Genomic DNA, 24,879 nt, shown 5'->3' with positions numbered 1-24,879 from the left:
TTTGTTTGATGATTCCATTATGTATTATGTTTTGTTTTATGATTGTTTCATGTATTATTATAACTCTGGAGCTTTTCTACCTGGGACCCGACTAAGAAGGGTTCAGTGCCTTGTCAGACTTTCCCTGTAAATAATAAGGAAATAAATATGACATGGTTCTGATATGAAGAGACAACGAACGTTACTGGTTTTATTGGTGAATATCTCCTCCTAAGGAACTTACACTTTATCCTTTCTATGCCTGAATCCATGGATTTAGAGCATAAAACTTTATCTGAGTAAAGATAACATTTAAAGTTTATAAGCTACAACTGCTCTATATGGGCTAAGTGTTAGTTTTCAAATTGTACCTGTTCTAACACATCATCAGCTGGTTTAAGTATATTTCAAACCTGATCTGCTTGTTGACATATGCATTGTATTATATTATATTATTATTATATATTATTACTATATGTATTGTATTGTATAACCTTTGTCAGTTAGTAACAACAAAAAACAGCACTCTAAACATTCACTGTCAAAGATAGCTAGACAATACCCTGAATGTTTAAAAGCAGAGTAAGATACGGAGTAATAAAGGCAAGAGGTAATCTCCACATAACCTAAAAAGAACATGCAGAACTTGCCAAAGGATAATTGGTAATAGATACCCATTCATTTGCCTGATGCTTTATAATTTACATTTGAAAATCGAGAAGTAACTGTTTATTGATAGCTTTTAATGTATGTAATGTCACAGTGCCATGAACAATCTGTATGTCAGACAAACAAATTCACAGCTCTGTATTCTCATGTACATTTAATCTTTATACTCTGTGTCCCACATGAAAATGTAATAAAATATAGCTAAGACTTCATATGTATTATATTCATGAAGTAACAGCACCAATAAACTAAAGCAAATCTGTATTCCTTGCCAACATTCTGACTGCTAAATCAAGAAAATTCCAGGCATATATGGCTGTATATGTATTTGTCAGTGAAATAAAATCCTTTTTTATACTCCTGGCATTAGATGAACAGGCAGTAGGTTTCCCACTCTAAATCAAAAATGCCAATTTGTAAACAAGACAAGCAAATTCATATTTCACTAAATGTGGGTAACTTGTCTTAGCTGCTAATACCCCGTACCCAATATATGTGACAATTAGTCTCAGCATTACAGCATATTAACAATGTGGCAAATTTCCTTCTATGGAATTAAAAGGTCTGGTCGTAACATGGTATGAAGACTGGTAGAGATGGGTAAAGGCTGCCAGCCTAGCCAGATAGAATTGTGCAGCTAATTCTATCATTTGTAAATATGAATGTTGAACTACAAGCTTGTTTTTTTTAGATGAAAGAATATGCTGTGAAATGCTGAACTTAAAACAACGTGCCATCTGTTGCAAAGAAATAAAAGAAATATATATATATATATATATATATATATATATATATGTGTGTGTGTGTGTATGTGTCTGTGGGTCTACTCACTTTAGTCGAGTAACCCATATGTCGACATGTCGACCTCCAAACTGTCAATCTCAAAAGGTTGAAAAACTGAATGTCGACATATTACCATGCATGCATCAAGAAAGAACTTTTTTCAGAAACCAATATGTTCAAATAGTTTCTTGTATTACACTACTCACTACCCTTACTGGCAAAAAAAAAAGAACTCAGTGAAAGGGCAGTTGTTAAGGTTTTCTAGAATAGTCACAGAAGAGACAGAGTTTGACCAAGAATTTAACATTTTAAAGGATAGAATTTAACATTTTAAAGGATAGAATTTAACATTTTAAAGAATATGTTTAATAGAAAATATCCTACACAGTTATTGGACAGTTTGGTCAGATATATAGTATTGAACATATACTCAAGTTACCACCCACTTTTATGTTTCCCTGAGATATTAGATAGTTCCACAAACAAGGGTAAAAAAGAAACCTAGCAATGTTATTAACTTATAACAATAAAACAGTAAGGCTGATTTTACACCAGGTTTGAATGTGATGAATACTGGTTAACCCAGTACTGAAATTCAAACAATATATGTTTTAAGTTCCCGGATTCTTTAATATTAATGTGTGTATCACATGATCTGTTTAATGAACTGCTATTGGCTTTTACTTTTGTTTTAAATGCTAACTACATTTGTTTGATGCATTGCATTGAGAAAGAGTTTTATAATTGAAAGCTTTGCATATTGAATTTCTGTTAAATTATTTAGCTGATGGTTGGAATTCACTGTTTTATCCTCTTAATGGGTCCGTTTAGCTGTTTGGATTAGTGTTTGCATTTGTCAATGGCATTAACTTATGATAGCAACAGTATATTAATGACAATCTGGAAAGGGGCTTTGGGGGTTTTCAACCTAACAAGTAAATTGGGGACAGCCCCAAAATTGTATGTAAGAAAAGTAAAAACTTGAAAGCTTAATTTGAAAAGAACAAAGACAGAAAAATGTTATTTATTGAGTGCAACAGAAGAATGAGGAAATATGAAACATGCTCCCATTGTTGATACATAAATTAAATCATTAATATAACCACTGGAAGCTACCCTACAGTTTTGAGTATTAATGGCAGTTATGATTGTAGCTCAAGTGCACTGGTTTATCCTATCCAGCCTTTTACATAGACAAAAAATTGAATAAAATTTAAGCATGAGGACATATTAGCATACATATGCTATTAGGAGGAAAGGTTTCACCAATGCTTTAAATTAACAATCCATGGAGTGTGACAATTTTAAAAAAAAGTTTTGTGTTTTAGAGTAGGTGGAACGTAACTCTAGGGGTGGTAATTGGTTAACATTTGTTTAGAATTCAGGGAGCTTTATTGTTACTTGTTACTTAATGCCACAATTTCCAGGGATTGACAACAAAGTTTGCATCATCAGTGCACTAGCTCTCTGGACTGACAAATTACGATGTATTTGGAAGTTTGTATTTGAATGATATAGTTTTATTGCAATGGACTGTTTTCACTTAACAGTATTTTATAAGCAATCTGTATAAGTAATATTATTTTCACTTAGTATTTTATAAGCAATCTGTATAAGTAATATTAATGATTTTATTTTGGCTCATTTTAACTGTCTCCTGATTGAAAGCTTTTCAGTATTTAAAGAGAACATCACTTGCGTGTCTTATTATCTGATGAAGTTCCATTGTTTCAGTTAAGGAAGGAAAGCACTAATTATAAAGTATCTGATTTTCCTGGATTACAGTCTTTTATTTCTTTTGAAGTTATGATTTGCTTGAAGTGCTGAAGTGTGACACACAACATTGGATGGGCAGGGATTACACTCCAAGCTTCTGCAAACTTGACCTTCAGATGACTTCATTTTTTTTTAACTACATTCTGATTTGTTGTTATACTAGTGGCATTCGCACATTCCCGCAGAAAGCTTGGGACATCTGCAGAGCACCGCAGACTGTGGAGCTTCTGCAGAGTGTCCATATCCATCTGACATGCATTCATGTTACTTTGACAGTGGGCTCATGATCGGGAAAAAAAAATTGCAGATAGATCTTGGGACACATTTGCATACTACTACGATTCATAGAAATGAATGTAAATTAGCCTAATTTGCATTTAACATGTAAATGGCCCTGAATTTCCGCCACTAACTTGAGCATCATCATAATCCTCCAATAGCTGAGACAGGCAGCAAATTCATTAGGGCACCAAAGACTTAGTAAAGTATGGAAATATTTTAAAATATATTATAATTTAATAAGAAACACTTGATCGCATGGGGTTCCTCCGATTTCTTCCCACATCCCAAAGATATGCTGTAAGTGGATTAGACACTCTACATTGGCCCTAGGTGTGAGTGTGTACATGTGTGTGCCTTCTGTGGGTGGTTGGGCACCAGGCTGGAAACGCAATACCGTAAAACTCCACTGCGAATCATTCTGCGGACCGTTGTTCCACTGTATCAATCCACAACTGGGAAAAGCCGAAAGGAGAAGAAGAAGAATTTAATAAGAAGCACTTCAAAATATTATTTCATTAATTACTTAAGGGTTATATTAAATGAATGTACATATATGATATGCATGTTATGATAGCAATGACTGATTGCTGAATTTGTGTCATATTGAAGTTGGATTTTATGACAGCAGCATTGATAATGATTACTGATGAAAGAAAATGAGCATTACTGTGGTCTAATTTACTGATTGTGCATACATGTGTATAAATGCAGCAATTTATTACTGAATTCCTGCAGTGCTAAGGACATCAACAGGCATGTGTGATGAATTGGAGATTTTTGGAGTGACAGTGATGAATAAAAAATGGCAGAATTATGACTACCTGACAGTGGCAGAGGATAAGGCATGGATGCTTTTTGTTACAAACGTGTCTGCATTCATTACCTGAATTAACTGTAATATATTACAATTTCCTGTGGCTATATTGACATTTTTCTACATAAATCTTTGTTTTGTCTTAAGTAACATTTTTATTTACTGTAGGTGTCAGGAAGACTTGGGCAGTGTTTTGTACTTTAAAAGCTGATTACATGTCAAACTTTATGACTGTCTTCCCCTTTTTGCCTTGCATATGTACACCTTCAACCATGAGGAAAGGCATGCCCTCGTGGCAGCACTTAGGACATATGGGAAACTACTTTTTGGTAAAGTGGGTTCCAATCAAGCAGAAGGGGACAAGACCTGGAGTCAAGTAGTTATTGAAACTAATACAGTAGGAAGTCAAGCATTGGCACAGTGCAAAAGGTTAAATGGTATGGTAGCATGTGCTAGAAGCAAGGCCAGGCAGAATACAATTTCCCATAACACACTACAGAGGGGGGCTCCAAATCCTATTCAATTAACACCAGATGAGAAATACTTTCTAACCATCCATGGGGATGACTATGACACAGAGGATGGTGAAACAGCAATAATTAGAGGTGGTGTGGACATGTGGACTCTGCTCCATCTTACCAATGTCTGCAGCAGCAGCAACACTCATCTGTGCATTAAGGTTGGTTTAAAATCTGTAACATATATTTATATACAACAAATTGAATGCTGACATGGAATGATGTAATTAAACATGTCACAATGAATTATTAGGGGAACCGTATACATCAGCAAGCTACACAACAGAAAATGTGCCTTAACATTATTAGTGCTCAGAGCACTGCCATGGAGAGACACCTGGAAATGGTCAGAATCCTCTAGGGTATGTGTGATGATTTCAAGCACTACTTCAAAATGGCAGAGAGCAGGGATAAAGCCCTGGTCACAGTGATGCGTAGTTTGGTGGCACACCAAACATCAGTGGCCACCACTATTTGTACACTAGGTAGAGACTACCAGAGTCAGGCTGGAGTGAGTCTTGCAAGAAGCAGGGGACAGGGTGGTGTCTGGACACATGGGGGAGATCACATGATAATACTGTTGCTTATCAAAAAAATGATGTAAGTAGTCAACATAGCTCATGTAGACTATATTAGCATTTATCTACACTTAGCAAACCCTCACATTTGAGGTTACAATCACAGTCACACAGTACTGTCACAACAGTGCTACCAGGATCACCAGCATCAAGTAGGTCATGACATCAGACCAACTCACCTTACAGTTCTCATATTAGCCCCTCCTCAAAATCACTTGAACCATTGCCTAGCCTATCTGTAGGAGACATGTATGACTCATTTGATCTTGAACTTCTCTGAATCAGCTTCAAAGACACAGCTGTCTGAATGGAATGGGGGTTTTGGGGGTGCAAGTTTGCAAATGTATGCATTTCATCCCTGTAAACCTAGTATGTACACCACCAATGAAATGTAGAAAAAAAAAATCAAAGCTACATGGATTACCATTCCTACAGGTAGCAGTTACCTACATCATTAAAGTAGTAATACACAAAAATTGTCAGGAGCATTGTATCATTAGTGAACACATTAAAATGAGTATCCTGCCATGTAAACTTACACCACTACCACGTCACCCTCTCCACTGCACACATGATGACAATTTTTTATGTTTCTAAAATCAAAAAATTATTGTGTATGACAGCATAAAACTAATCTGATGTGTAGTATAATAGAATAATCTAAGAAGAGATGACACTATAAAGAAGCAGTATATTCATTTTCATTAAATCTGAAATGCATTAACAAATGAAGTATTTCACTGTTGTCAATATTCATTACTTTTGTATATATAAGGAAGCAGAACATTAGTACTTATTCATCAAAGCAGACAAAATTGTGATTTATTTTTTATATGATGCCTTAGGACATCACTGAATAGGAGTCAGTGAGCACTCAGGCATGACCTTAAGTAACAATAATATGAGTAACATTTCTAAAATATAATAAAATAATATTTTACGATGAGAGAGCATGTCAGATGAACATAATCCACAGATATTACTGCATGCATCAATTACACTCAATATGGTTTTCGCAATAAAGGAAACAATAACCTCAATGTCAATGTCATGGCCCATAGCTCTGGACATGAACCTGACACATGGGGTCTCTTGCTACTGCTGCTGTCTGGTCATCATTAGTCATAGTAGGACTGGATTTGGGAGCTGCAGTGACAGCATGGGTCACTTCACCACTAGACGTGTGTTGATGCAGAATGCAACAAGCAGTAAACATCTGTCTGGTCATCATTATTTATAGTAAGACTGGATTTGGGAGCTGCAGTGACAGCATGGGTCACTTCACCACTAGACCACATGTCTTTTTATTTTGTTTTTATGTCATTTTATTAAAAAGTTCTGTTTTCACCACATGTGAGTTGATGCAGAATGCAGCAAGCAGTAAACATCCTGCATGCAGTAGTTGGATCATACTGAAGGGTACCCCAGGCTCATCCACACACATGAAATGACCCTTCAGGAGGCCAAAGATCCTCTCAGTGACAATACAGATCTGGGACAGGGATATGTTATACATCTCCTCTGCAGCTCCACTCAGATTTCTCAGTGCTGTCATGAGCCATGGCTCCAGTGGATATCCAACATTACCTGAAAAAAAGTAGAGAGGAGAGGAGGAGACAAAAGTTTAGTATTCAGCAATACATTTAACATGAATAACTTCTTAAATACAATATAAAAAAAATATTTTCCCACTTACCAACAAGATGACCACTGGGCATCTTGCCATGCAGGATAAGGTTATAGAGTGAGCTAATGTGCCAGACATGTGAATCATGTGCACTGCCAGGATGCTAAACAGAGATGTTGGTGTATGCATCCCCATGCATTACACACTACCTGGCAAATGATGGAATGGTACCCTTCCTATTGCAGTACCATTCTTCCTGTGGATCAGAAGGTGCCCTAAGTACAACACATGTGCAATCTTTTGCACCAAGTACCTCACTGAAACTTGCCAGCCCGTAAAAGGCAGTATAGTCCTGGCTCCATCCTGAGGTGACACCAGGAAATTGATGCCCTGATCCACTTTTGCCAAGAGTATATCCAGGAACTGGTGCAGTATCCTCAAGGCAGAAGCCTGTGAGATCTCCATTGTGTCCCCCATCTGTCTTTGGAAGGTCCCCATAGCATGTATAGTGAGGGCTGTACATAGCTTCGTGTCCATAGGGATAGGATGTACATGTGTTCCTCCAGTGCCCTTATGGGGGGTCAAACATACTGACCAAGACTCTTAGAATGTCTTTGTCCATTCTGAACCTATGAAGGATTTCCTGATTGTCAGTGTTATAATGAGTCATTCTTTGCTTATACTTTTGCCTTCTTGGCCAGCAAGGGCCACTGGGCTCATCAGTTTTGGCCCAACCAAGACAAGCAACTTGGAAATAGCAAAGCTAGCAGCAAGTGAAGGAATTTTTACTGATTGTAACTTTTATAGATTTGGTTGAGACACGTCTTTATATAGCGCATCTATGACCAGTGTGGAAAAACAGGAAAATTTGATTATGAATTGCAAGGGCTGTAAAACACACTTCATTAGTCTGCAAAGATTTACATTCCTCATTTCCATCTCATTATTTGCACATTTGCATAAGCACATTCGAGGTCATTGCACATTTGAGTAAAAGGTCTCTGAATTGCAGCTTATCTGGACTTTTCCATGGGCATTGCAGACAGCCTAATTGCATTTACATAATTGACTATGAATACCACTCTATACATTAGAAAATAACTAATATTAAAAACACCAAAGATGTATTGTCTTCTCCTTACTAATGAAAGTGCTGTTACAAATGTTTGCAAATTGCCTTCTTTACTACAGATAAAAATAAATGAATAAGTTGTTTCATTCACCAAGGGCCAGATTTCAAAAGAACAGCACAGAGCTGTACCATGGAAGGACTCTATCAAACAATGTAACAGGTAAAGTAAATTAGCTGCTGAATTAGCATATAGTGAAGCACACTCTGCCAAAGACGGAAGGATATATCTGAAGATAAGATTCTTAGCATAACTACAGTGACTGAAAGGCATGAATGGTGTAGCATGAAGGGAACAAGGCAAAGAAAGTAACAGTTCACTTTGGAAATGTCAAACATACGTAAAATACAACTGTGATAAGATACTAATATGTGATGTTTACAGACAACAGTGGCTACTGCAATCATTAAAGGCTGCATGTATACATTTAATATACATACTGAACCACTAAATAAATGCCTGAATATGATGTATTTATGGAACTGCACTGTGCAGGACTTCTCTGGACAGCTGAGGAAATTAAAAAAATAAATTTATGTGGCACTGCATGTAAGATTACCAGCAAAACAATATGCTGGTATCTATAAATTGTTGTAGGAGTGGACATGTGTGGAGAATATTCACAATACACACACCCCAATGAGAAGATAGGACAGTAGAAGAGGGGGTGGGGCTAAAAAAGGGTGGCACATGAAAGAGGGGAAACCGAAGGTCAGAGGGAGGGCCTAAGGGGTATTTATTTTTCAGAAATAAGCCCCATTTTTTTACTTTAATTTTTATTTTATATTTTATTTATTTATACTTTCATTTGAGAGAATAAGAATTGCAGAGCTGTTGTTAAATGGTAGAGGATAACAGGGTTACGAAGAAACACAAAACATGCAAGACACCACATAAAGGGATAGGGATGGGTGTGGCACATACACACACAACAAACCTGCAGACAGCTCAAGAACTGACATGGGATGGCACTAAGAAGGGAGGGGTGTGGCCTGCATTTGGCCCATCATGCCAACAAATGCAAAGTAATGCAACAATGTAAATAACATTATTGCTGTTTTGTTATCAATTGTGTGTGTGTGTGTGTGTGTGTGTGTGTGTGTGTGTGTGTGTGTGTGTGTGTGTGTGTGTGCGCGCATGCACGCACGCATATCTTTGGGGAGCAGGGATGAGTGACTGCATGGTATTAGGAGCAGTAGTTCTCAAAAGGGGGTACCACAGCACAGACATTACTACAACTGCAGAAAAACCATATGTTGGCAGCTATGAATATGTACACAAATAGCATATGCTGCACCTGCTAATGACCCAGGCACATGCAGGATCATAAGACCAGAAGTCAGGACTGAACTCTAAAACCTAGAGATTTGAGGTAGACATCGTGCCTCTATGCCAGCATGCAAATATGTTAATGAGCTGCAAATATAACAACATAGATAAGTAGCACATCCCAGTGTTTGTCAAGGTAGCAATGTAATGCACCTGGTATATCAGAGGGTCATTACTGGATAACCACCAAAAAGTGCAATTAAATTCTGCATAATGACAGAATGCCATATGCCATCTGTGCACATTAATTAGCCCCACTGCACATATACCATAGAAATACATTTCTACTATTCCTGATATGCTAACGCTAATGTTATGTGTACAACATGCACAATGGTACCTGTAACAACAATATGTACTACACATACAGTGCTGTAGGCTTACTGTACCTACAGCCTGGTAGCTGTGCTGCAATACTGTGGTGTGTCACTCCTGACACCAACCATACAGGACTATGTATGCATGACAAATGAGGTCATGTGTCCTACGTGCATGACACAGACACAGGAGTAGATGCCAATATCACAGTATTGGCATTTATGGCACAAACAGCTACCCCCTAACCATGGAAATCTAACTTGCTGCTACTCGAACGTAGCTCTGCAGTTACCATATGCAACTGTACCAAATACATGCAGTCACACATCACATACGTTTGAACACATCACTATATGTTGGGCCATGTGTGCAAACAATGATGTTGATATAGGAATGTGACTGTCAGCGTACAGCATTTCTATACACAATATCCATTGCGGAGCATGTGTGCAGGCAGGATACATGTATGTAGGAAGTATGTAGGCATGTGCCACATTTCCATATGTAACTGTGTGCCCAAACATATCCTGAAACATGGACAAAGTGATTAATTCATTCAGCTATGTACTGGCATATCTGCTGCATTCTAATGGTTTTTCACAGAGATTTTTTGGATTGATTCTCCAGCCACAGGAAGATTTACCTCAAGGATTTGATTTGGAAAGTGCTATGTGTTTGACTCTACATTTTAATGAGAGATTATATAGAGTAATGTCTAAATAAATGTATCACACTTTAGTGTGCCACTCCTACACACAATACAGTAATGCTCAACAGTAGCAAATGAGTCATAAGCATAGGTGCATCACAATATGTAAGAAACCAAGTAATATACACATATGTACAGGCATGCAAATATACTGCAACATCCTCCATGGTTGTATGGACAGGGCACACCAATCCTGCACATGTGTGTTTTGAGCAACAATGAAATGAGTGTGCAGAAATACATTACATGATAGGATGGCAAAGTAACACATGAAACACAAATAGCATTATGAGGACTAAAGTGTCTTTGATGCTAACATTTAAAACAATTTAACATGTCATGTAGCCATGTGTTCCAGTAAGTCAAAAAAATGTTTCAACACAAAGATTTAACAGTGTACATCATGTGTAAACTATATAACTGCAGGACATACATACTCGACCAAGACTCCAAACACATATATGAGGTGTGCAACTGGGGTGCAACCATTAACTTGTGAACAGGATCACACATGGATGCATTCATGTACAGTACATGCACTTGTGACATAGCACATACCTCTCAACTGTACAGATCTTCACAAAATGTCCAGACTTGTGCCTCATATTTTGGTCCCTTTTTCATAAAATTGTGATTTTCTGGCAAATTAGTGGCAACTCATTAAAGATTGAAGTTAAAAACTAATGATAGACATTTGAGTTTCAGACTTCATACCCGTCAGAAAAATGCATGTTAATGCAAAACCTGTTATTCTCTAATCTTTCTAAGTTTGTAAGAGCAATATTTAAAAATTGTCCCTATTTTTGGTTCTTTTTTCCACTTTTTTGAATGGCTGTCCAGATTTCTTGGTCTAAGAGGTTGAGAGGTATGACTCCTAACCATTGCAGAATACCCTTCAGTATAGAATATGAAAACTGTAGGGAGGCACACACCACACCACAGGTGTGATATCATATATAGGAGTCACAGGCATGCACACACCACATATATAGGAGTCACAGGCATGCACACACCACAGATATAATTATTTTATTATTTGTTGGCATTTGTTTAGCAGGAAAGTCCACTGGGCCAAGAAGAACCCATTTTCAGTGGAAGCCCAGGGAGAAAAGCTCCACAAAGACAGTTAGTATAACAATTGCATAATATTGGAACAGTTTGTATTAACAAGAAGCATAGTCATAACAGGCATTATAAATATAATAAAGTACAACATGAAAATATAGGTGGTACAAAGAAATAATGTAAAAAGACAAGGCATAGAAGTAAATCCAATGAACATATTCTAGTACACTCTGATATTAGTGCACACACCAGAGTAGACTCTGTTGTGAGTGTGGAAGTGCTTAATATAGGTAAAGTTAGAACAACTATCTTACAGTATATGTGTTAGAAGTAGGGAGAGATTAGTACTTGGAGTGAAGAGTGTGAAGAAGTAATAGGAGTCAAGTTTTGGAGGAAGGAAGTAGATGAAAAAGGTGATTTAATGTAGGGAAGAGGAGTCAAGTCTTAGGAAGATGGAAGTTAGAGCATCTGCAGTGCCAGACGGTGGACAGATGCTGTTTCACATCTGTTTTGAAGGACATGATGTTACTGATAGCCCTAATAGCTAGTATGAATGCATTCCATACTTTGATGATAGAGAAAGAGCAGACCATTTGACCTGCTGGGAGTTTGGTTTGTCAACTTGCACGAAAAAATGGTTTTCATATATGAGTGATCTATTTGGGTGGTAGTGAGTTAGGAATGGAGATAGGCCTGGGCAATCTGATGGATTGTACACAATCTTATGTGCTATGGTTAGTTGCAGGTATGTTAGGTGATGTGGGAGTTCAAGCCAACTGACTGCTTGTAAGGAAAGCAGTGATGGGATGAATATTTGGCACTGGTTGCGAAGTTTGTGACTTTATTCTAACAGGACTCTAGCTTATTTTTTAAGGATAACTGGATATTGGTGAGGAGTGGGGGCACCATAAAGGAGTGTGGGGAGGAGGAAGATATGGCAAAGAGTCTGTTTGGAAGAGCAGTTCAAAATTATGTCTATAGAGGGATCCTAGTTTTTGGTGTGTTTTTTTTTGATTGAGGTTTGGACATGGAGATCAAAAGTAAGGTTTTCATCTAAGATGACCCCTAGTAGTTTTGTATGGGGTACTCCTTCTATGGTGGTCTTGTTTTGAGAGTATATGATGAATTGTCTTATTTATGGAGACACTTTTCTTGGAAGTGAATAACAGCAGTTTTCTTTTGTGGGGGCGGTTTAGAGAAATGTGGTAATCTGTCATCCATGTTTCGGTGAAGTTGAAAGAATTTTTGGTTGCATGCAGGAGTTCAGTAATAGAGTTATCAGAGAAGATTATGGTGTAGTCATCTGCATATTGAACTACTGTACCATTAATAAGACTGGAGTGGAATTTGTTGATGAACATATTAAAGAGTAGGGGGCTAATATAGAGCCTTGGGGGACACCTGTGGATGTTTCAAGAAAGGAGTGAAATAGTTTTGTCACTTAGTAGATTGTTGTCTGTTATTTAGGTAGCTGGTAACACTGATCTAATTTGAAGGGAAGATACTTAGGTTTGAGAGCTTGGTGAGTAGCAGAGTGTGAGAAATAGTACTGAAGGCTCTAGAGAGGTCAAGAAATAGTGAAGATACGATTTTGATGGTATCTCAAGCTCAACTGACTATATCCAAGAATGAAATAAGTGCGATAGTTGTGCTGTGGCCTGGTCTGAAACCATGCTGAGTGGGGGAAAGAAGCTAGTTTTGAAGTAGATATCTGAGAAATTGATTATGGATGCATTTCTCCATGATTTTAGAAAGGGGGGAGATAATAGCACAAGGTCTAAAGTTTGAAACTTTTGTGTTGTTGCCACTTTTGTGGAGGGGGTAGAATGAAAGTTTTTTTCCAGATAGTAGGTATGCAGGCCTCCTGCATAGATCTGTTGAGTAAGCTGCCTGGATAGGCAATAGCTTTTGCAGACATCTGAAAGTATTCTGGGGTAGGTTGTCGGGAGCATTAGAGCATGGTTTCAGTTTGATAAGCAGTTTTTTAATAATAGAGGTGGGTATAGAGGAGAAGGAAAAGGTGGTGAGGATATAGTATTTTGTGAGGTGGGCTTTGGTGGGTGGGAGTTACTGTCACTACTAATTTGGGGAAAGGTTGCTGTGAGACTTGATATTGTATTGATGAAATGAGTGCTGGAGAGGGAGGCTATTTCACTAGGTGTTTCATCTGGATGCGGACGGGTTGTTTTTGGAGCCAGTTTAGCAGAGATGAAATAGAGTTCCAAAATTTCTTTGGGTTTTATGATTCTTTTGCAGGCCAAGGTAGTGTGCTATTCTGTCATTGCTGACTGGTCATTTTGCTTAATTGCATAGCTGCCTGAATTGTAGGAGATCAGAGGGATTTTTAGTTAAATGCCATTTTTTCCAAGCTTTGTCTCTATCAGTCATGATTTGTTTGGTAGATCTGATGAGCCATGCGGCATGATTAGTTTTTATTTCCTTTTTCTTATAGGGGTGAGATTATATAGAATGTCCAGGAAAGTAGAGTTAAAGAACTCAACATCTTCTTCAAGGGGGAGAACGTTTAGTACATTCCAGATGATTTTTGCCAAGGTTTCATTTAGGGTTGTTGGGTTGAAATTAACTAGATTTCTTATGTATTTATATTGATGCTGACATGGTGTTAGAGTGTTTTTGCATAGTATATAGGCTGGGAGATGGTCACCAACGCCGGAGGAAAGAACGCCTGCTGCTGAGATTTTGGTTGCATCGATGACTAATATCCACTCAAGTATTGAGCCACCATCATTGTTTTTGTTGGGTCTAGTTATGTCTACAATAAGATGAGTGACGTTAAAGAGACTGATATATAGGTTCATAGGTAGGTACTGGGCTATCTGCCCGAAGGCATATATTAGCCCAGCCCCTTTGGTTAGTTCCCTAGGCCCTAGATCTAGCAGCTAGTACGCTCGGCCCCTATTTAGTAGAGCTGTTGGTATGATCCCTGGTGTGAACTTTCTGTTACCCATCCACTTGTCAAGGTTCCTCTTGAAGAGTGATAGTGAGGGGCTCTGTCTTATGTAGATCGGGACCTTGTTCCATAGCAAGGGAAGTCTTTGCGAAGGGAATCTATCCCTCCAGCATGTTCTATTCATTGTTGTGCTGAGGTTCATATCCCTAGAGCGTGTAGCTCGAGTAGATTTTGTTTTGCTAAGATGGAGCATGTTCAACAGTTCTGGGTTGGACATGGCTCTGTATGTTAGACAGAGATTGCCTCTGAGAAGGCAGTATGCAACAGAGAAAAGCCTTAGTTTTTTTTCAATCATGCTGCATAGGGCAACTGTTTGAGGCCAATAATTCTCTTAGTGAGGTACCTCTGTACTCTCTCCAGCTGCTGGAGATGCCTAGCCAGGTACATTCCAATTGGTCCATTGTACTCAGTAATGGGTCTGATGAGGGAAGAGTAGAGGGGCACCACTACATCCTTAGATCTTGATGCGAACCCTTTAGTGATCAGATGGGTCACATAGAAGGATTTTCTAACCACCTTGGCAACATGGTTATCAAAGGAAAGCTGACTATCTACTTCGGTCCCTAGATCCCTTATTACTTCTTCAGATTTCAGGGGGTTACCTCCTATGTGGTAGTTCCCAGGTACTCCATTTTTTCCAAAGGGGATTACTATGCATTTATTAGCATTTAGCTTGAGACCATGGCTTTGACACCATGCATCAGTCTCATTAAGGCCTTTCTGGAGGATATCCATGTCGGCCGGAGACTCTATTATAGCACCCAGTTTGCAGTCGTCCGCACACTTGGTCAGCCAAAGCCCTTCAGTGCTTGCCTGTACATCCGAGAAGTATATGCCAAACAGGAGGGGCCCCAGGACAGAGCCCTGAGGCACACCGCTCATTACTGGTCTGGATTCAGACATAGATCCCGCTACTCTTACTTTGTGGGATCTGTCTGAGAGCCAGTTTGCGATCCATCTTGTGACATAAGGGTTTATGCCCATGTTGGTGAGTTTATCAATAATACCCAAATGGGGAATGGTGTCAAATGCTTTAGCAAGGTCAAGGTAAGCCATGTGTACCTCCTTTCCCTATTTTATAGGCTGAGTAACTGTCTCAAAGAAGTTCACCAGGTTCAGGAGGCATGATCTGCCCTTGATGAAGCCGAACTGTGTGGGGTCAAGTGTTTGGAGATTCCCAATCTCTCCATTTATGAGTTCCATAATGATTTGCTCCATTGCATTACAGATCAGACTGGTCAGGCTTATTGGTCAGTAGTTCCCAGGGTCAGTTGTGGGCCCACCCTTGTGCAGTGGAACCACCATTGCTGTGCGCCATTCTATGGGTACATATCCTGTCGAGAGGCTGAGACTGAACAGGGTATTCAGATGTGGGGTTAATTCATTTTGGAGCTTGCGTATGACACAGCCCGGGACACCATCTGGTCCCATGGAGGCAGTGTTTCTAGCTTTAGATAGAGCCTTATTAACCAATGTATCAGTAATAATTGGGGTTACACAATCCCTGGAATAGTAATAGGCCCTGTAGGTGGTGAGGGGGGGGATAAATTTGCACTGAACCTGTCAGCCAAGATGTTGGCAATGTCAGTGGGGTCAGTGTATTTTGTTCCATTTTGTACTAGCTCAGAACAGACCTGAGCATTGCCATTTAGGTTTTTGATGTAACCACAGAAGGCCTTATGGTTATCCTTGGCATCCTTGGCAACTTTATTTTCAAAATTAGCTTTAGTTGACTTGATGAGGGCCCTCAATTTCTTACTAATGCAGATCAGGGATGATTTTGCTACTTGAGATTTGGCCTTTTTTTGTATAAGTCTCCTCCTTTTATTGTATAGTTTGCTTATGGCCAGGGTCCACCAGACTGGTTTCTTCTTGCTTGAGGAAGGAGTCTTGGTTTTATTTGGGATAGCATGGTCCATGCAATCCTGAATATGTATATAAAGTGCCTTGGTGTAGGATTCTGCATCCTGGATATCATTATCCTTCTGCAAGGGAATAGTGAAGCTTTCCACTTCTGATGCAAGTAGTTTGAAGTTTGCTTTGGACAGTTTTTTTACGATGGTTTCTTTGACTGGGGGAGGTGGAGGGGTGAGGAAATCCAGGGTTATCAGTTTGTGGTCTGATCTGACCAGAGAGGGAGTGATAATGGGTGTGGTACAATGGGCACCCATATTTGTGATGACTAAATCAAATATGTTGTCTCCTCTAGAGGGAGAACATACCAGTTGTTCAAGGGCATTTGAATTTATAAATTCTATGAACCGCTAGGCATAGGAGTTAGAACTTTGGTAGCTCGCCCAGTCTATACCAGGGTAGTTGAAATCACACAAGATTATGGTGTTGGGTAGGACTTTTATATTTTCCAATGCCTCAAGGAATGCTGAGTGAGCATCTTGGGACATGGTGGGCGATCTATAACAGGCTACGACTTGAAATGTGGTTTTGCCTGCTGATAGTTGCACATGGATGATCTCTGAGGCATCATGCTGTGCCACTAACCTGGAGATGTTGGTATCCTTGATGAATATGGATACACCTCTGCCCTTTGTACTGCGATCCGGTAACTGAGTCCGGAAGGTATGATATGAATTGTAACCTGGTAGTATTGGGCTGTTCTCTGGAGCCTTGAACCAGGTTTCTGTCACTGCACAAACATTGATTATATTAAGTAGAGGGGATTGACTTGAGATATCTGAACATTTTTTTTTTATGTCTCAAAGGATAATTGTTTCATTTTTTTTTTATATTGTTTAATATCCAGGCAAGAATGTAAGAATGTCTTCTAGCAGGGAAATGTTAACGTCTGTGGGGATATATATCTATGTGTATATATAGATATATATAGATATATATATATATATATATATGTAGGTATATATATATATATATATATATATAGATATATATAGATAGATATATGTATATGTATATATATATATATATATATATATATATATATATATATATATAGCTGAAATGCAGATATTTTTGGAATTATTCAATGTTAAGAATGATATTAGTGTCTCTGTCGTGGAAAATTGTGGAATTTGGTTGGAATAAGGAACAACTGAGTAGGTACTTGGTTAAACTATTGTGATACCTCCTCCTCCTCTTTTGTGTGGTCTGTCAGCACTTAGACAATTGTAGCCTTGGGAAGGACTTCAGTGTCTTTTATGTATGGTTTCAACCAAGTTTCAGTTGCTGGGATTATGTATGGTTTATTTAATGTTATCCAGGCAAGGAATTCTGGTGTTTTATTTCTTACACTTTACAGGTTGAAGGTTGTAATATTAAGTGTTTTGTATGAGTTGGAATGGCTGAAAGTTGGACGTCCAGGTCCTGGGTTTGGGTGGATGTCTCCACACTGGCTTACTTTGGATTGCATATGAGGATAGTTTAGAGGTGGCCAAATGCTTTTTGGGCAGTTAAGAGGTATATTGTTTAAGGTAACTTTTCCTAGTGGAAGTAACATATATTTGGCATACAGTAGTGTGTTTGGTGTGAACAGGCTGGGAGATGTGTCTGAGTAACTAGAGAGAGGTGAGGACTGGGTGTAAGTTATACAAGACCTGAGCAGTGTGAATTAAATATGTCATGATATTAATTGAGATAGAATACAGAAATATAGGGCCAGGGAAAGGAGAAGAGGGAGAGGAGAATTAGTATAAGACATAGTGGATTGGGTAGAAAACTGTGGGAGAGGAAGTAAGAAAGAAGTAGTAGTAATATGTTAGGAATATTTTGTGATGAGAGGTTGTATTTAATTGAGTGTACCTAGGCAAGGGCTGAGGAAACAGTAAGGGTGTTAGTGATTAGGAAAGAGATAGGATAATTGGGGATGAGGTGTTGATTGGTTGCTGGATATGGATGGGAGGAGTCTTGCTAAGTATAAATGTAATTGATTTAGGGGTGGTTGGGAATGGGGGTAGGGTAGAGGAGCAGAGTAAGCCTGAGCATTGCGAGGGTGAACAGAGTGGGCTGGCCTAGACAAGGTGATGACTGGCTCAGAAAACCAATCAAAAATGCAGGTAAGTTGGAGAGAAATCACAAGGTGAGGTGAAAAGTAGGATAACAGAGAAAGACAGAAACAGTGATAGAGGGGAATTAGAGAAGAGACTAGAGGAGGTATGGACAGTGATGGGAGAGTGTGCAGGGGGAATAGAGTGTGGCAACCCCAATAGAAGAGAAAGAACTAAGAGTAGTTAGTAGGGTTATAGAACAGAAAGAGTAAGCACTTAATGCAGTAGAAAGAGAGATAAAGAAGGGAGTATACGGCATAAACAGAAGGGACTTGATAGCTTAAGTTAGAGTGGACTGGAGGAGGGTTGTGGTGATGTACAAGGGGACCATTGGGTTAGAAGAGAAAGCAAGTTTCAAGAAAGACAGATGTGAAAACATATACAGGAGTCACAGGCAAGCACAAACCACAGGTGTGATAAAAAATATAGGGGTCACAAGCATGCACACAAACACAGGTCTGATAACATATACAGAAGTCACAAACATGTACACACCACTGGTGTAATAACATATATAGGAGTCACAGATATGCACACAAACACGGTGTGATAACATATACAGAAGTCACAGGCATGCACACACCACAGGTGTGATATGTATAGGAGGGGGTCTTATCCCATTGTCAACTTTTAAAAGTTCAAACACCATATGGTCGTAACCATATGTTCAAACTTTAAAAGTTCAAAAACTTAATAAAAATAACACAAAAAACTTACCTGAAGGTTGTAAGCAGGGGGCAAGCCTCCCTGCACTCCCCACATGGGGGGTCTGCACTCCCCACACCCCCCCCCACTACTTAAATATTCCAACTCTGAGATTGCACTACATTGCAGGAAAGGGAAAGCTTCCCTTACAGAGATCTCAGTTAAAACATTCAAAGTTTTACAAGTTTGAACATATGGTCTAGACCATATGACATTCAAACTTGTAAAAGTTCGACAACATGAATGGGACCCATATAGGAGTCACAGGAATGCACATAACCATAAGTGTGCTAACATATACAGACGTCACAGGCATGCACACACCACAGGTGTGATAAATACAGGAGACACAGGCATGCATACAGACATGTGTGATAAATACAGGAGTCACAGGCATGCACACAAATTCAGAGGTGCAGGATAGTTGGACACAAGTGGTCAACCTGTCATTTTTGTCATAAAATCATATAATTCCCATAATAGTAACATGTTCTCATAAAGTGCTGTAATCCCATAGACAGATTCACTCACCAAAAGGTGAATGACATTCCCCAGATGAACCATAAAACACATCACAGGGACACATGGTTGGGTGGGAATGCAAAGTGGAAGGGATATATGTTGGCATAGATTAGCTTAAACAGTGGGAGACACTGCAGAGGTAGACCACACCTTGACAAATCTGGCATTCCAAAGGGTCTGTTACACTGCTGATATTACAGGTAATGTTAACACATGTATGGATCTATGGTGGGCAGTTGGCTATGTTGTCAGCAGTGGCTTTAGTGGCACTCAGCACAAATACAAAAGACAGGTATGTGTAGGTGGCAGTACTGTGCTGCAGTACATATCAATGCATAGTGTACATGACACTGCTAGTAAATGTCAGCAGGGAGGCCTCCATATGACACTTTCTCTGCACAAACATGTGGTTGAGCAGTTCCAGTAACACTGTTTCATTCCCTGTACAGGACAAAAGGTTGGCATACCACAAGCAAAGGAGAGGCACATGCCATGTACAACAAGGGCTCACATTGCAAGGAATGCCATAAGAAAAACTCATGTAGTACTGCGGCAATGCCATTACAGGGAGAGCATGCCTATCATATGTCGAAAGATGCACAAATATGTGCCATGATACACATAATGCTAAACTATATGGCTCTCACATGCAAGTGACATGATACACTGAAGGAGCACAAAGACTATACATATGTGCTTGAGGGACCTACTTGGCAGGGCAGAATCCCATGGATGAGCTCTGCTATGAATGGGCCATGCTGTCAAAGAACTGCTCCATCATTGCCTGCATCTGCTCCCACAAAATGTCCTGAATGGCCTTCTTGTTCTGCTCACTGAAGTCCTCTCCTCTCAGCAGGGCAGGTGGTCATTGTTTGGCCATAACTACAGCATGGGATAGTTCTGGTTCTTTCCCTGTGCTGGTCCTTCTTCCTCTGATTCATATCGTTCTGGCAGGGATAGGGCTAATTACCTCAGTAATTGTCTGTCAGCAGGGGTGTCACATGTTATTGTACAATGAAATATAAAATCTATGTCGTGTGCAATGCACGACCCCTATTGATATGCAAAGCAACACAATAATGTTGTGTAACTGTACCATCCATGCTGTTAACCATAAATTCATTTAATCATACCTCTCAACCTCTTACTGCAAGACATCTGGACAAACCCATAAATAATGGTGTGACAAAATCACAAAAACAGAAAGAGATTTTAAATATTGCTATTATCCACCTAAAAAGCTCCTAGAATAACAAATTGTTCATTATCATGCATTTTATGAAAAATATGTAATCGGAAACTCAAATCTCTGTCATTATTTAGTGACTACAGTTCTGAATGAGTTGCCAGAAGACCACAATTTTTATTTTGTTAATTATTTTATTTAGCCTTTTGTTGATCAGATTAGTCACATTAGGCTGGCTACTGGCTTCTTTTCAGGGGAAAATCGAGGTGGTATTTATACTACTATGGGAATTTGGCAAGGACATCAGGAAACTTCTCCTATTCTTTTGACAGGTGCAGTGGGATCTTTTACATCTGCCTGAGCTACCACCAACTCAAGCAGATCGGTTGTTGATTTAACATCTCATTCAAAGGATGCCTACAAGTCACTAATTTTCAATGAATTGCCAGAAAAGCACAATTTTTTATGAGTGACATATCATAAATATATGGCAGACATCTATACATCCTGTGAAATTCTGGAGAGCTGAGAATTATGCACCGAACATATGAAATGTATATTCATCATGCACATACACATGGCATATATGTGAGTATATGGCATAAGTGCATATACAATGGTTATGTCATATGTAATATACTTATGTGGACCAATCAGGTAAGGTACACATGATCAGCAGTGCAGGTTCATATACCTGTCATATCTGCATATACAAGTGATCCCAGATCGTGCTACATAGATTACAGTAACATGAAGGGTAACAATACATGGCACAGTTCATGAAATATTCTATAACACACGTATGGAGGACAGATCCACAATGAAATGCAATGTGCACATGTCAGACATTTAAATTTACTTCTGTTTTGTATTGTATCTATCTGATTAGCACAATGGTATTCTGTGTCCCAGAAACCGTAAGACAAGTACAGATTAATATGTAAAAGGGGTCGCATCACGGTAACACTGTTAACATGTTTCAACCATTACTAAATACTTGTGGTACCAGTGAGAACACAAGACATCTCTGAGACAGTACCAGAATGTACCATTACTACTACTACATGCAGGTGACACTCTGCATGTGTATGTCTGCTGTTGTCCTAATCTGTGCAGGTGAGATATTGTAATATATACACATGTACTGTCCACATACTCCAAATGCAAAGAAACACATGAATGGAAATAATATTTTACAAAGACACACACAGTATTACCAGTACACTATGATCTGTCACCTGTACAGTGCGATTCAGATATACTACACTCCCACCACCGCATACTGATCAAAAAACTCAACGCAACACAGACAGCTGACTGTATCCATGGGGATGATTACACAGCCATATAAGCTGTGCCACAAGTCTGCTGTAAGTACGTATCACCCGATAACATCAAAGAATGTCAATGGCAACAGTTACCATAGCAGAACAGCTACCTAGAGTGCTCCATGCTATAGTACATTACCTGAGTAATGGCAACACTTACACATGGGGACATACTAAGTGTTGCTGTTGTTGCTGTTACTCAAGTAACACCTACACATGGAGACAAAGTAGGTGTTGCTGTTACTCAGCTAACACCTACACATAGAGACATAGTAGCTCAACATAGTGCACATACTGTAAGACTGTTAACCTGCACTAAGTAACAACCTACTCCTTGAATGTAATACAGTATGCATTCAGAGTATTAGGCACATTATTGGCATGACTGTATTTGCGACCTCTGTAGCACAACATTTGAACATAAGTACACAAGTATGTATATAATTGTCACTACAGTACTCCAACCAGTAACACCTGGATTTGAACACATTCACTTGACAATTTCCTACATTAAAGCTGAAATTGCTACCTGTTGGGCCACAGATAGTACTTTAGAATAAAAGGCTGTAAACTATGTGTGTCTTAATCTATCATCACATAACCATCTGTTGCATACTTCAAGTACATACAAATGTCATTGTAGATGTATGTCTAAATAACAGGCATGCACAGGACTATATTAAAGTGCATGTATAACAAAGATACAAACACGCACACATCTATATGTGGGGTTTAAAGTGTATGTATAACAAAGATACAAACACACACAAATCTATATGTGGGGTTTAAAGTGTATGTATAACAAAGATACAAACATGCACACATCTATATGTGGGGTTTAATGTGTATGTATGACAAAGATACAAACACTCACATATCTATATGTGGGGTTTAAAGTGTATGTATGACAAAGATACAAACACGCACACATCTATATGTGGGGTTTAAAGTGTATGTATAACAAAGATACAAACACGCACACATCTATATGTGGGGTTTAAAGTGTATGTATGACAAAGATACAAACACGCACACATCTATATGTGGGGTTTAAAGTGTATGTATAACAAAGATACAAACACGCACACATCTATATGTGGGGTTGATGAAGATGATGATGATATTTGCTATAAAAAGGCAAACCGCTCTTATACTCATGGAATATGAGAAGAATTAAACATTTTAACTATTGTTGACAATGTCCATAATCATAGTTGCTTCTTTTTATTTAATCATAGACAAACTCATACATGCATGGAATAATATTGTTTTCTTGCAGTCATATTGTCTAGCCAAAGGGTTTGAATTTTATTAAAAAAAATGACCTTCATAAAATATATGACTCCATGTTCCTGAACTTTGACCATAGCATCTCCAGCATATCAGACTAGGGGCTGGACTCCAAAAGAAACTTTTGTGCAGAGTAGCCCACCAAAGGAGGGTTTCAGTGATCTGAGAGTTCATCTGATTATAAATACAGCCCAACGTCACAGTATAATTGTGACCTCTGCAGACTTGTACCTGATTCCAAAACACAACAGTTACACCACACAGAAATAGAAAGCAACCAACGGTTGCATTGGATTATACCATTATCCATTACTGCCTAACAAGAGTATGGTGGGGGACAAGTTCACTTGCCAAACCATACACTTTTCGTATCACATCTCTACTATTTCTGACTTTACAGATTTCACAGTATAATTGGGAAAAGTAGAAGAAGCTGACAGTATACTACACCAGGCTGGGGGTACTACAGGTGGTATTGGAGGATGATCTGCAAATGCATCTTATTGTCCATAGGCAACCAATGCCATGATGGGCTAAGCTTCAGTTAAGCCAGCTCTCTGATAAAGATAGATGCAGACTAGAGAGAAAGTGAGAGAGATGGTACACAAGCTAGAGACTCAAGCACCATGGCACACGTCGGACTTTCAAACTGTTGCTAGACAATTCAGAGTGTATGACAGCATTGTTGTATGATTGGCTGAAGATTTATGGAGACCTGTATGAAATGGCTTTGTAGGCATGCACAACTGTCAAAATATTTGTTCTCCATGAGACTGGCTTGATGAAAGTAGGATACAGACTCATACTCTTCTGACTACACACACACATACACACACACACATCAGTTGACTGCAGTGAGATTAGAACCCCTACCTAACAAGTTAAAAAAGATAGAGAACTCAGTACTTACCACAAGCACCATGGACAATTTATAGCAGATGACATCATCATTAGATGTTTGGGAGAAGATGTTGGGAGACCTGTATGAAATAACTGTGTAGGCATACATGACTGTCAAAATATTTGTTCTGCATGGGAATGGATTGCCGACAGTAGGATACAGACTCATGCTCTTCTGACTATGCACACACTTACACATACAGAGACACATGTGTGGCTGTTGTAAGTTAACCCACATCTAACTATTTTTGTTTCCATCTGCAGAATACAGTAGCTAATAGTTACACCATCTCTGAAGTAAGCTTTTGCCTTGTCATACTGGTAGGCATAGATTATGCTATCATCATTATATATTATATTATATATTATATTCATAAATTC

Source organism: Protopterus annectens, chromosome 14.part0, assembly GCF_019279795.1.
Source record: "Protopterus annectens isolate FY-2018-M chromosome 14.part0, PAN1.0, whole genome shotgun sequence".
Lineage (NCBI taxonomy): Eukaryota > Metazoa > Chordata > Ceratodontiformes > Protopteridae > Protopterus > Protopterus annectens.
The sequence above is the reverse complement of the archived record's forward strand: the minus strand, read 5'-3'. Positions refer to the sequence as shown.